At 45.0% G+C, this 13,207-nt stretch overlaps 1 protein-coding gene across 3 annotated transcripts in view; it reads right to left on the minus strand.

Moving 5' to 3' along the window:
- The window catches only part of Pld1 (phospholipase D1), a 209,617-nt gene that overhangs the window by 168,599 nt on the left and 27,811 nt on the right, over positions 1 to 13,207 (minus strand). For 2 of the 3 annotated variants that reach the window (XM_038347015.1, XM_038347018.1), the window contains exon 3: positions 9,868 to 9,911. The exons of the other annotated variant lie outside the window; for it this stretch is intronic. The gene's annotated coding sequence lies outside the window, so the exon portion shown is untranslated. The remainder of the gene's footprint in view (positions 1 to 9,867; positions 9,912 to 13,207) is intronic. 3 annotated transcript variants of the gene reach the window in all.

Consider the following 13,207-nt stretch of genomic DNA (forward strand, 5'->3'; position numbering starts at 1 on the left):
GAGTAGAATATTTCTGAAAAATGTTGATGCCAAACATAATTAAACTTAAGGCCATCTCTTTTACGGGGCTCCAGCTTGCCAACGTATTTGAAGATTGGTATTCTCAAAGACACCTCTGTCTTCTGGTAAGTTTTCTTCTCCCCCTACAAGAAGTCACGCTGTCACACCAGCTTTGAAATGGAAATGTACAGAGACCCGCAACTCAGCTCAATGAGCTAACAGTGGGAGTGAGCCTCCTTCTTTACTAAAGTTCCTTCCCCTGGATCACACCTGTGATTCAGCACTTGGGACCAGGAGGCAGGAGGATCTTAAATTCCAGGTCAGCCTTGGTCACAGTAGAACCTTATCTTTAAAAAGAAAGTCTAGCCAGGCAGTGGTGGCGCACGCCTTTAATCCCAGCACTCGGGAGGCAGAGGCAGGCATATTTGTATGAGTTTGAGGCCAGCCTAGTCTACAAAAGCTAGTTCCAGGACAGGCTCCAAAGTTACAGAGAAACCCTGTATCGATTTAAAAAAAAAAAGTCTATCGTTAGGATTTAATTTTTCTGTTTTTCTGTCATAATTTACTTCCTTTTAGGCATGCCTGGTGTGTACAGAGCTCTGGGCTTGTTCTCTAGAGCCAGCGGGTGAGGTAGCTCTCCTGTGGTCCTGGCACTAGGGACGAGGAGGGAGCAGGAGGAGGAACCAGAAACTCAAGGCCTTCCAGCTACAAAGTGTGACATTAGCCTGGGCTACCCTGCACTGCCTCAAAGAGGGGAAAAAAAAAACAATAATTCAGGGTGTGAAGATGGCTCAGTAAAGTGAACACTTTGCAAGTACAAGATTCTGGGTTAAAATTCCAAGAACCTACGTAAAGCTGGACGTGGTAGCACAGGTCTATAATCTCCCAGAGACACGGAAGTAGAAAATGAAGAATCCTGGCTAGTTCCAGAGCCAACCAGTCAGGCACACGGCACAAGTGTGAGGGAGGGGACTGAGATTGTCCTCTGACCTCCACAGGTGTGTCCAGGAGTGTGCTTGCCTGAACTCACCCAGAAATGTCCTGGAGTGTCATATAAGTTAATGTTTCTAAAACGCAAGCCTGAAGTCAACCTCAGTGAGGGTGAAACATATTTAATTCCCTGCAAAATGGAATTACACTGGGATGCAGCTTCTAAATCAGCTGAAGCATTTAACTAAAATGAATGAGGCGGGCATTATTAGAGCTCCTGCTAAGAGCCAGGGTGAATGCCAGGTGCCTTACACCACAAGGCTACACCCGACTAACTCAAAGAAGCAGAGCTGTCCGAGGAGGAGTGTCCGGACACAGTCACAGAGTCAGGCCAGAGAGAAAGTCACAGGCCCTAACCATGAGCTTCTGACCCTCCGCATGGATGGGCCAACCAACCTCAGACAGAAAACAGTTGTGGGGGAATGTCTGTACCGACCATGTCTAAACTTTTTCCTGTCATTATCCCTGAGCAATTACAGTTTAACAACATAATCGCTGCTATACTGCAAAACAGTGACCGCCTGACGCAGCAGCGCCTTAAACAGCATAGACATTGCATCATGGACCATGAGGAATCTTGCTTAGGGCCAGTTAAAGCCTATGGAAGACATGTGTGTGTCTGGCAAATGATATGTGATTTTATACATTTGGATATATATTATCCAAACCCATGAGTATTCAGGGAAGGTTTGCAGTGATTGCCATTGGCCACAGCAGGACACTGTGCTGAACTGGCCATGTCCTTGGCCAGATTCTGGTTGGCGTCAGAGAGAAGGGAAGCAAACGAGAGACTCCTGGGATAGCCCCGAGCAGACTCTCCAGAGAAGCAGCGCAAGACTGAGAGCTGGAAGTGACCAGGGGAAGGGAGGTGTGCCCAGACAGAAGGCACATGCTCATCCTGCCAAGGCAGAAGAGGACATGGGGTGGCACTGAGCATCCTTGTAGGAAGTGTGCTCAGCCTGGAAAACTGGCAAAACATCATGAGGAAGGCAGGAGGAAGGCAACTCCTCTAATTTCACCTAGTCAAGACTTGACTGGGGAGTGTGGTGAAGAGGCTAGGAGGCGGGACAAGGCAGAGTCATAGAAGACAGAAGGCATTCACAATAAAGGAGGACAGGTGCATGGCAGTGTAGTAAAATATTCAAGTTCAGGGTCCAGGCAAAGCCCAGCTGATGGAGCGCTTGCCCAGCTTGCATAAATCCTGGGTTCAACCCCAAGATCGGCATAAATCAGGTACAGTGGGACAAGGCCACAATCCCAGGAAGAAACAGCAGGATCGGAAGTTCAAGGTCCTCTTCAGCTACTTGAAATCAAGGTCAGTAAGGACTAGAGAGCCTTTCTCCAAAAACTAACTAAGGAGGCCAGCAGGCAAGACGGTTCACTGAATAAATACATTTGCCACCATGCCTGAAGACCGGAATTTGAACCCTGGGAACCACATGGTAGAGGACAAGAGCCAAACCAATCCTTCAGGCTGCCCTGTACCCTGCACACACGTGTGTATACACACGAATGGTGAATGTATGCAATAATAAATACATGAGGGTAAAGCACACAAGCTTGATGAATGGAGTCAAGCTCTCCAGACTGCCAATCGCGGTAGCACACGCTGTGATAGCAGTGTTCTTGTGGGGGAGATGAGAGGTAGGTGCGGGAAAATCCTTGGGATATTTGGGTCACCTAGCCAACCTGGCCTATGCAGAGGAGAGAAAGAAGAAACTCACCATCTCAAACAAGGTGGAAGGAGAGGACCAACAGCCACAGTAGTAATCTAACTTTCACACAGGTAGGTGTGCATTTGTACACACACGCAGAGACACACACAGTCATACACACAGAGAAAGATAGACTACTAAGCAAATTAATGGGCACATAAAATACAATAAAAATAAACAAAGTACCCAAGTTTACATTAGCAAGTATCATCAAGAACTCTGAAGAGGGGCTGGATGGATGGTTCAGTGGTTAAGAGCGCTGGCTGCTCTTCCGAAGGATCCAATTCAACAACCAGTACACACCTGGTGGTTCCCAACATCTGTGTAATACCAGTTCCAGGGGATTCAATACCCTCTTCTGGCCTCTGGGCACCCACATAGTATATGGACATACATGCAGACAAAACACCCATATACATAAAAATAAGTCTATGAATAAATAAGGCTGTACAGGAACTGGAGGCTGGGAAGATGGCTGAGGAGTTAAGAGTGTTTCCTGCCCCTCCACAGGGTTTCCCTTCAGTTCTCCACACCCATATCAGGTGGCCTGTGGACTCCAAGCCCCCCCACTTCACATATCACACACACACACACACACCACGCACTCACACACACAAATCTAAAAGCCTTTTGAAACTTACATAAAGAAGGCTCCAGAGGTAAGCCTGAGAGTACCATGCTCCTTGGGGAACACAGGTCTGATCTGAGCTAACCAGAGAATCATAACATTGTTCACCAAGCAAAGGAACACAAGAGGAACAGGCTGAGGAACAAAGGAAAGCCAGAGTGGCCGTGTCCAGCACAACTGTGGAAGGCTAGGTGCACCTGACCACCTAGGGTAAGCTCCAGCCTGGCCCAGGAGGCTCTGGGGCTCCAGCCCTGGACTCAGGCAGGAGATGTACAGCTGGAAGCCCCAACACAGAAAGGACAGCCTAGCTGGGGTGGTTGCAGTGGTGGAGGCTTTGATTCCAGTGAGTCCGAAGGGTTCTGAAGCCACCAGACAGAATTTAGGATGTAGGTGGGCAGTTTCTTTCCTTTTCGTTGATCCAAACCTTGAACTGAGATTTAGTATTTCCTTTAATAACAAATGTGTGCAGCCATGCAACAGATTCTGGCCAGAGAGACAGCTCAGCCAGGGTGCCTGCCACCAAGTCCGAGCACCTGAGGTCTAGCCGGGACCCACGTGACAGAGGAGAGGCCTTTTGCACGAGTGCCACGACCAAATAATAAATAAATAAATAGATGTGGTTCTTAATTTAAAAAGAACACCCTTTCCTGTGACTTGTCATTAAAAGAGGTCAAAGATGGTTTCATAGCCTGTTATAATTGTCACTAAAATCTCAGCGCATTGCTCCCATCCATCATAAATTCAGAACAGTAAAGGTCATTAGAGTCACCACCTTGATGCCACTGTGCACATAAAACAAGAGGATCCCTCAGGATCACAATATTCATTTCTTGTCATTATCTATGACTCTCAATTATTGATTTTCTTTGTAATCTTAGGTACTTTAATTTAATACATTTAATTATATGCAATAAAGATTATTCTCTTCAAAGGGACTCGTTAGCGCTGTTAGGATGTCAAGAGGTTCCCATGGCACAAAGTGAAGACTATTTGATCTGTAGGGGTGAGGTGGTTCAGCTGGCAGAGCACCCCCATGACATGTACAGGGTCTGCGTTTAGTCCCCAGCAAGACATAAACCAGGTAGGGTAGTGCATGTCCATAAGTCCAGGACTCTAGACGGAAAGGCAGGAAGATCGAATGTTTAAAGTCACGTGGTACATTGGTGTGGTGGAGAACCACTTTAGTCCCAGAACTCGGGAGGCAGAGGCAGGCAGCTCTCTGAATTCAGGGCCAGCCTGGTCTATAGAACAAGTTTCAGGACAGCCAGGGCTATGCAGAGAAACCCTGTCTCAAAATACAAACAAACAAACAAATAAGGCTCTTAGGAATGGCATTCAGAAAAGGAGCCCCATGGTGGCAAGATGGTTCTCTGGGTAAAGGTGTTTGCTCAGAGCCTAAAGAACTGGGCTTGATCCTCAGGACCATGTAAAGTTGGAAGGGCAGAACTTACTCCCCAAAGTCATCTTCTGACCTCCACATGTGTGCATGCTTTCCCCACAACAGTAAAATTTAAAAAAAAAAAAGCAAAAAGAGAAAACACTAGTGTGAGTAGAAGCCAGAATTCAGTTGCAGAATTCAAAAACAGGATTTCTAACTTGTGTTCCTTCCAGCCCCTGACTCTATCCCTAATAAAAACATCCATTACTTCACTAATGTAAACAACATATGTAAACGAACTTCCACATGCACTAGCTCCTCAGCTGACTGGCAGGCATCCCGGCCTGCTCTGAACTTCAGCAGAAGCCATCGGGTATGACAACTCCATTTCCCTGACCCCCACACTGGGCCAGGCCTGCTGGCTTGGGGCATCCGTGACCCACACTGGGCCAGGCCTGCTGGCTTCAGGCATCCGTGACCCAAATAGTAGATCCTCAACCATGAATACAGGAGAGCCACTCTTGTCACCATGCCAGACAGAAGCCATCATAAGAAGACCCAGTGAGTACAAACCTATTGATGACCCCACCCTTCTCCCAGGCTTCTGTTCATAGCCATGGCTCTATGACTGTCAACGTGTGAATTATGGGATTTACAATATACACCTGTTTAATTTTCCATCATCCACAACCCAAATAGAAGCCTCTGCTAAACCAATTAGTTTGGAATTAGATGGACTAGCTGACACCGGGCTTTGTTCTCTGCTCTCTGTGCCTGCCAACTGGCATTCGATATTTGATCTGTGACAGGATGGCCAGAAAGGACAATGGTACTCATTGTTGCCACGTCTACTCCTTGGCCTGCCACAGCTGTCATGGTTCCTCCTGTTTGTAGACTTTGCTGTTCTTACTTTTATGGGGTTATTTCCTTAATGACTGCAAATTACTTTGATATCTAGTCTCACCCTCCAAAATGTAACACCATTCTGAGAACTGAGAGCACAAATTGAAATTGCTGGTGTTTAAAACATATATTTGGATTATTTTTAAGATTTATTTTATTTTGATTTATGTGGACCTGTGCCAGTCTCAATGTGTGTGTGTGTGTGTGTGTGTGTGTGTGTGTGTGTGATACAGATCGCTGACACCAGGAAAGCCTGTCAGACTCTCTGGACTTGAGTTACACACGGTTGTGAGCTGCCACGTGGGTGCTGAGGACCAAGATCAGGTCCTCTAAAGAACAACAAGTGTTCTTAACTTCTGACCCATCTCTCCAGCCTCCTTAACATTTCTATATTATTGTAGCGTTATGCAAAACTCTATTATTTCAAGCAAATTTTATCTCAATTTACCCAGGTAACCTGCCTTTTTATATAAGCCATCAGCTCACAGGCTGCTCACCATATAAGCATACTTTCTTCTCACATTAGTGGTCTTTTAGCTTTAACCCATAGAGAAATCAAGGAGTTGAAAATGGAAAATGTAGCTCATTTGGTAGGATCCTTCCAAAGCCCTGGCTTTGGGACTTGGTTGTACACATCTATAAACCCAGTACTTTAGAAGTGGAGGGTGGAGCCAAGCGTTGGTCTGGTACATCAAAGGGAACAGGAAGGAACCAGAAACTTCTGTGGGTCTGAGCATCAGTCTGCGACCTCTGAGGGAGTAAGCCTGAGTCAGATCCTCTGTAGGTCTGGGCGCACCTGAGCCTGGGAACTCTGAGGGAGTCTTCTGGGGCCAGAGACCTTTATAGGATCAATTCCAAGCCAGGGTCCTCTTCAGGAGTGGATCCAGACCAGGATTTACAGAAACAGGTCAAAGCTGGTAACCTAGGCCAAAGTAAGCCCGAGGTAACGAACTGCACCTTGGGCTGGAGTGGACCTGAGGCAACAAATCCCACAGGAGTGTGACTGAACCAGCTACCTAAGCCAGAGTGGGCCTGAGGAAGCATCCTCCATAGGAGCAGGAGTGGATTCACTTCAGGGACATTGGCTGACCAGGACTGAGCCAGCGACCTGGGCCCCATTCTGTTTAATTTAACTATAATAATTTAATTTATTACCATAAGGATGCCAAGAATACTTAATATTAGCCTAGAGTTTGGAAAAGCCAAACAACACAAGGCCTACTTATAATACAGATTGAATGTTCTGTGATTTAGGGAATACTGCACCAAAATGGAAAACAGGATGGCCTGTAGGTACAGTCATGTCACAAAGTAGAAAGTCATTAGGTGAGACCATCACGTATCAGGACCATCTGTGCAGACATCGGGAGCTGTGGATTCCAATTTATACCTCTGAAAGCAATCACTGCCAAAAGTGTTTTATAGGCAAATCCCATCTCCCATGGCATTCATCTATATTGACTGATCCTAAGCAATTAGTGTCATCTCTATTATTTGAAAGTTACAAAATAAGCATTGTGACAATATGACAGCACCAATATGTATCACTCTCGACATCTTGTGCAGTCAGTATGGCAGATACTGTTATCATCTCCATCTCTCAGAGGAAGAAAACCAAAAATTAAAATATGCAGGCTGAGGCTATAGTTTAGAGGTAGATGGTTTGCCTGGTTTGCCATGACCCTGGGTTTGATCTCCAGTACTAGAACAGGAAACCAACCAAACAACAACAAAACGACATAGATACAAAACCATTCCGTGTTAATGCCCTGAAACGCAGAGCAGGGGACTGGAAGTCAGAACAGTGGGGAGCGCGGAGGTGGCAAGCTCCTCAGCTGGAGTGCCCAGAGGAGGCTCACTGGGGAAATACCACTCAAGAGAGACCATAAAAAGCCACGTGTCTTGATTTGCTTTCTATTGCTGTGATAAAAACACTGACCAAAAACCATTTTGGGAAAGAAAGGTGTATTTGGATTACAGGTTACAGCCCATTATCAGGGACGCCAACGCAGGGATCTGGAGGCATCCGAGCAAAATAGCAAGGTTGGGGGTGGGGGGCATTTGTAGTCTCTAATTGCTCACTTGAAGACTTCATCAACCCCTAAGTTCAAAATGCTTATAAAAAGATGTAGGGGGAGGATGTGAGGAGTGGAACTGGAATCACAACAAATCTATTAACTTACAGAGTTTTGCTTTGAAGAACAGAGGGACAGATCAGGCTGTGATTCCCAAAGCCCTGGGTTCAAATCCTGGTACCACAGAAACTGTCAAAGAGGTTTAATGCCACAAACCTGTAACCCCAGTACTTCCAAGGCGGAGGCGGGAGAGTCGGGAATTCAAGCTGATTCTCAGTTCCATAGTGATTCAAAGCCAGCCTACATCACCTGAGCCAATTTATTTAGTATGTACAAAAAACATGATAGATATGTGGGAAAAGTAAAAGAGACAAAAGATTGAAGGGATGATTTTAGATTTTTAAATTAAACACAGGAATTATGCATATTTATTGGGTACAGTGTGACAGTTTTAGGGAAAAGTATACAATGTATCATGATCAGGTCACAATAAATATCATACTCATCACCTCAAACCTTTATAATTAGTTTACATAGGGAACTGGAAAATCCTATATTAATAGCTGATATCACTTCTAACTAATCCACTGTACTGTATATTAGACTACCCGCTGTACTATATATAGACTATAGACTACCCTGCTGTACTGTATATAGACTATAGACTACCCCGCTGTACTGTATATAGACTACCCTGCTGTACTGTATAGACTACCCTGCTGTACTGTATATAGACTACCCTGCTGTACTGTATAGACTACCCTGCTGTACTGTATAGACTACCCTGCTGTACTGTATAGACTACCCCGCTGGACTATATATAGACTGTCCTGCTGTACTGTATATTAACTATAATGCTTTAATGTATAAAGAATACAGATGTTAATCTTCTCATGAAAATACATCCTGGTTCTGCTAACCCTCACCTTTCTGTCTTCCCTCCCCAGCACACTTCCTAGGCTAAGGGAAGCACTATTCCCTTTTTACATTAGGACATTAATGGTTTAATTTCATATATAAATAAAAACAAGTGATATTTGTCTTTGATGCCTAGCTTTTTTCATTGAGCATGATGCATATTCCATAGGCTACGCTGGAATATGTAAAAAATAAAAATGATCCAAGAAGGGAAGGAAGTCTATGATGTTGGGTGTAGGAAGATGCGGAGTTCTGAATGGGCAGAAGCAGATTGGTGTTCTGGGGGTAAAACAGACGTAACTCACGGGAACACACGACGAAAAGACCAGGGTCTGGAGGGACTGAATGACAGCTGGATACAGAGGGTCTGGTCCTGGGGAGATAGGGTCGTTCTTGCTGGCTACATCTAGACTCTCCATGACACACAAGGTCTTTATTGAGAAAGGAAGGAGGAAGGGTAGGTTTGGGGAAGAAACAAAGTTTTGCAGGAAGACAAGACAATGAACTCACTAGGGAATGTATACAGAGTTCTGAGCGGAGGCAAGCTGAGGAGGTAAGAAGAGGCCCAATTACACGTCATGGGATCTGGGGGGAGTGTTCTCTTGGCACAGTCAGCTCTTGGGAAAAGTGCAGAGCTGATTTTAACACGGTTGGGGTTTGCTGAAAAGTCTGGAGGAAGAGAGGAAGAGAGGAAGAGAGAATAATCTCAAATGTGGCTAATCTTTTAAAATATATTTTATGTATTCTCTATCTCTGTCTGTCTCTGTCTCTGTCTCTCTGTATGTGTATCTCTGTCTATCTGTCTGTCTGTCTGTCTGTCTGTTTCTGTGTGTGTGTGTGTGTGTGTGTGTGTGTGTCCACAGAGGACAACTTATAGGAGTTGGCTTCCCTTCCACCATGTGGGTCCCAGGATCAAATAGGTCATCGAGCTTCATAAAGCTCCTTTATCCATTGAGCCATCTCACCAGCCCTTAATTTAACATTAAACAAACATGTGATTCATTCATGCCTGGATTAATTAATAAAAGTGAATTTGTAAACCCATAAAACTACAGAAAACACCCAGTCCCAGCTTGTCTTCCTGAACCAAGGAGGAGCCACATCAGGGAGCAGGACACAGATTCCGCATTATACAGTCCCACCTGCCAAGTAGGTAATTAAACAACACAGATGGCCAGAGAGCACTGAAGCTCAAGGGACAGTCTTAATGTCCTACAAAAATGTGATGGGATGCTATGTAAGGATGTTGTGTTAACTTACCCCAAATAAAGATCAGGTCCTTATGCACGAATATATGCATACATCTACAATAGAGACAAGAAAATACATCAACCTGAAGTTCCTACTAGAAGAGTAATGGGGACCCTCCGTGCTGACTCTCCTGTAAACATTGCAGCCAATCACACTAAGATAGATGGCCAACAATTTACACAGTTCCAGATACATTTCTTCAGCTTCACCATGAAGCCAAAGCCAAGTGCATGCAATAGTTACTGGCCTTCCAGTTTTAGATTTGGGTCTTCTTCTGGGTTAGTGACAAATGTTCTCTAGTCATGCTTGGCAGTAGTCACCCTTGGTCAGTCACATAATCGGAGTATTTTACCGTGTCCCGTATGGTTCATTAGGATAGCTATGCTATATTAACTGTGTTTTAGGTGGGGGGAGGGTTCACATGTGTGTACAAGCGTACCTGTGTGCAGGTGTAGTGTGCCTGTAGGCTTAGAGGTCAATTCTGGGTTATTAGCCCTCAGGGCATGCCCTCTAACTTCATTTTGTTTTGATTTTTCTTTTTCAGACAGTCTCTCACCGGCCTGAAACCTGCTGCTTCAGTCAGGCGGGCTAACCACTGACCCTCAGTCATTTTTCCTGACCTTGCTTCCCAACACTGGGGTTACAAGCTGTGCTATGTGACAGTGCTCTTGTACCCTGTAAAGTTTTGTCACTTGGGTTGGTTTAATAAAACATTGACTGGCCAGTAACCAGGCAGGAAGTAAAGGTGGAGCGTCCAGAACAGGAAAATTCTGGGATGAGGAAAGGCTCAGACTGCAGTCATCACCCAGACCAAGAGGAAGCAAAATGAGAATGCCACACTGATAAAAGGAACCAAGTCAAGTGCTTAATGCAAACAAGAACTATGGGTTAATGTAAGATGTAAGAATTAGTTAATAAGAAGCCTGAGCTAATAGGCCAACCAGCTTATAATTAATGTAGGCCTCTGTGTGTTTCTTTGGGACTAAATGGCTGTGGGACCGGCGGGACAGAAACCTCTGTCACACTCTGTGAACAAAACTGTGCGCACTCCTGACTTTTAAAATGTGGATTGTGAGGACAAAACTCAGGTTTTTATGCTTGCAATTTTGTTAACAGCCCCCCCACAACCTCATTAAGTATATTTTCATTACTTTTTTATTTTTAAAATTGTGTGTGTGTGTATGGGTGTGCATGCATGTGCATGTGTGTTTGCGTACACAAGTATGCATGCTTATATGCAGACACAGAGGCCCCTGGAAAGCACTCAGTTCAGCTCTACCACTCTGCATCTCACTGGAATGGAGGGGCATCTGTAGATTTCCAGTGCACACAATGCCTCACGCTAACTCCCTTCACTGATCATCTTAAACCTTCCAGCCTTTGCCATCCCTGCTTCCATCTAGCAACGCACTGAGCAGTTCTGATGAGCATATAACTTCAGCAGGGAATCAGGCATTCAGCACAGGTCAGAAATAGATGTGGGCCTACTGGGGAAGCTGGCCAATCATGACCATTCTGCTCCATCACCTCTGGCTTCCTCTGAGATCCCCAAGGCCGCCTGCCATGCAGAAATTCCCATGAACTATCACTTGGCCAGGCATTCAATGATTCTGTTCACTGCGTCAGAATTCATTAGAGTATGGGTATCTGCCTCCAACACAGGCCTCCTGTCTGGGTTCCTATGCTAGAACACCATCTACCCTGAGTTGTTTTCCCCTTTCTTCCTTTTCCCTTGGCAATACCTCCATCGTCCTTGCAAAATAAATGCCTGGGTGCCCCCAAGTGGCCAATATTTCTCTCCCCCTCCTACTGCAAGAGCTGATTACATACAAAAACAAACAAACAAGACAAACAAAAAACTAACCTCTTGATCATGCATAGTCTGCCTATGAGGAGACACAGCGGATTTGCACACACGGAAAAGTTTCTGGAATATATCACACATGCTCTGACTCACTTAGATGTCACCATTTCCAGGAAACAAAACAAAGACCTTTGTGAACGTTTATGGTAGGTGCATGACTGCTGGATGGGGGGTGGGCAGAGTATCACAGAGGAGGCTAATGCAAGTTGACAGATAGAAGCCATCTTCCTAGTAACAGGAATGGCATCCATGGGGGGGAGGCGAGATGGTTCAGTGGGTAGGAGGGCTTACCACCAGCACTGACAGTGTGGATCACTGGGCCCCACCTGCCTGAAGAAGAGAGAAAACTGACTCCCCAAAGTAATTTTTCTCTCTCTCCCCCTTCTGTCTCTCCTCTCTCTCTCTCTCTCTCTCTCTCTCTCTCTCTCTCTCTCACACACACACACACACACACACACACACATAAATGCAAAAAGAAGGAGAATAATAATATTAATGGTATTCCTGAATTATCATTTGGAGATAGTAAATATATTTTCCTGATAAGTTAATAAAATCTAGATACAAGAAAACTTGACTTCAAAAAAGAACACAAAGATTTTTTTCCCTTTGGGAAAGAGTCCTAAATAGCCCAGTCTGGCCTCAACTTACTCTATAGCCAAAGTTGGCCTAAATCTTTTGATCTGCCAGCCTCCACCTGCTGAGTCTGAGATTACAGATTACAGTAGGCACTACTGCTTCCTGATTCATGGAGGATTGGGGATCGAACCCTGGGCTTTCTGCACAGTAGGCTACCACTCTACCCACTAACTTTGATCCCATCCCTGACAATATTTTTTGAAAAGAAACCATTATAACTACAAGGCTTTAAGAACAAAATTAGCTTTTGCCTTTTCTTCCTGAGAAGAGTGACAGTGGAATCTGTGGTCACAACACCACTGAGGAGGGCTACTGACGTAGTGCCCTACGTTCAGGTTCCCAGAAGCTGAGAAAGTGAGGCCAGATTCACCAGCTATCAGTACCCTAAAGCGTGGAGGGGTCCTAAAGGCAGAGGGCTCCAAGATCCCTTGTCTGATTGAACTCATTCGGTATGGATCTCAAAAAACCAAGTATTTGTATTTGACAAATACAAATCAGAACAATAGGCAAAGCTAGTAGGATGGGGAGTTCAAATAATAGTCTGGGCTACAGGAGACTCTGTCTCAAACAAACAAAACCCAGACGGCCAGCTGTTCTCAACCTGTGGGTCGAGACTCCTTTTGCAGCCCTCCATCTCTAAATATATTCACATTGCAATAGATAACAGTAGCAAAATTACAATCACGAAGTAGCCATGAAAATAATTTTATGGTGGGGGTCACCACAACACAAGGAGCTGTATTAAAGGGTCGCAGTGTTGGGAAGGCAGGGAACCACTGCAATAGGCAATCTGCAAAACCTAAAGTACTGTGGCAATGTTTATTCTACTAGGGCTGAAATGGTGTT

The sequence above is a fragment of the Arvicola amphibius genome, chromosome 11 (genome assembly GCF_903992535.2).
Source record: "Arvicola amphibius chromosome 11, mArvAmp1.2, whole genome shotgun sequence".
In the NCBI taxonomy this organism is placed as follows: Eukaryota; Metazoa; Chordata; class Mammalia; order Rodentia; family Cricetidae; genus Arvicola; species Arvicola amphibius.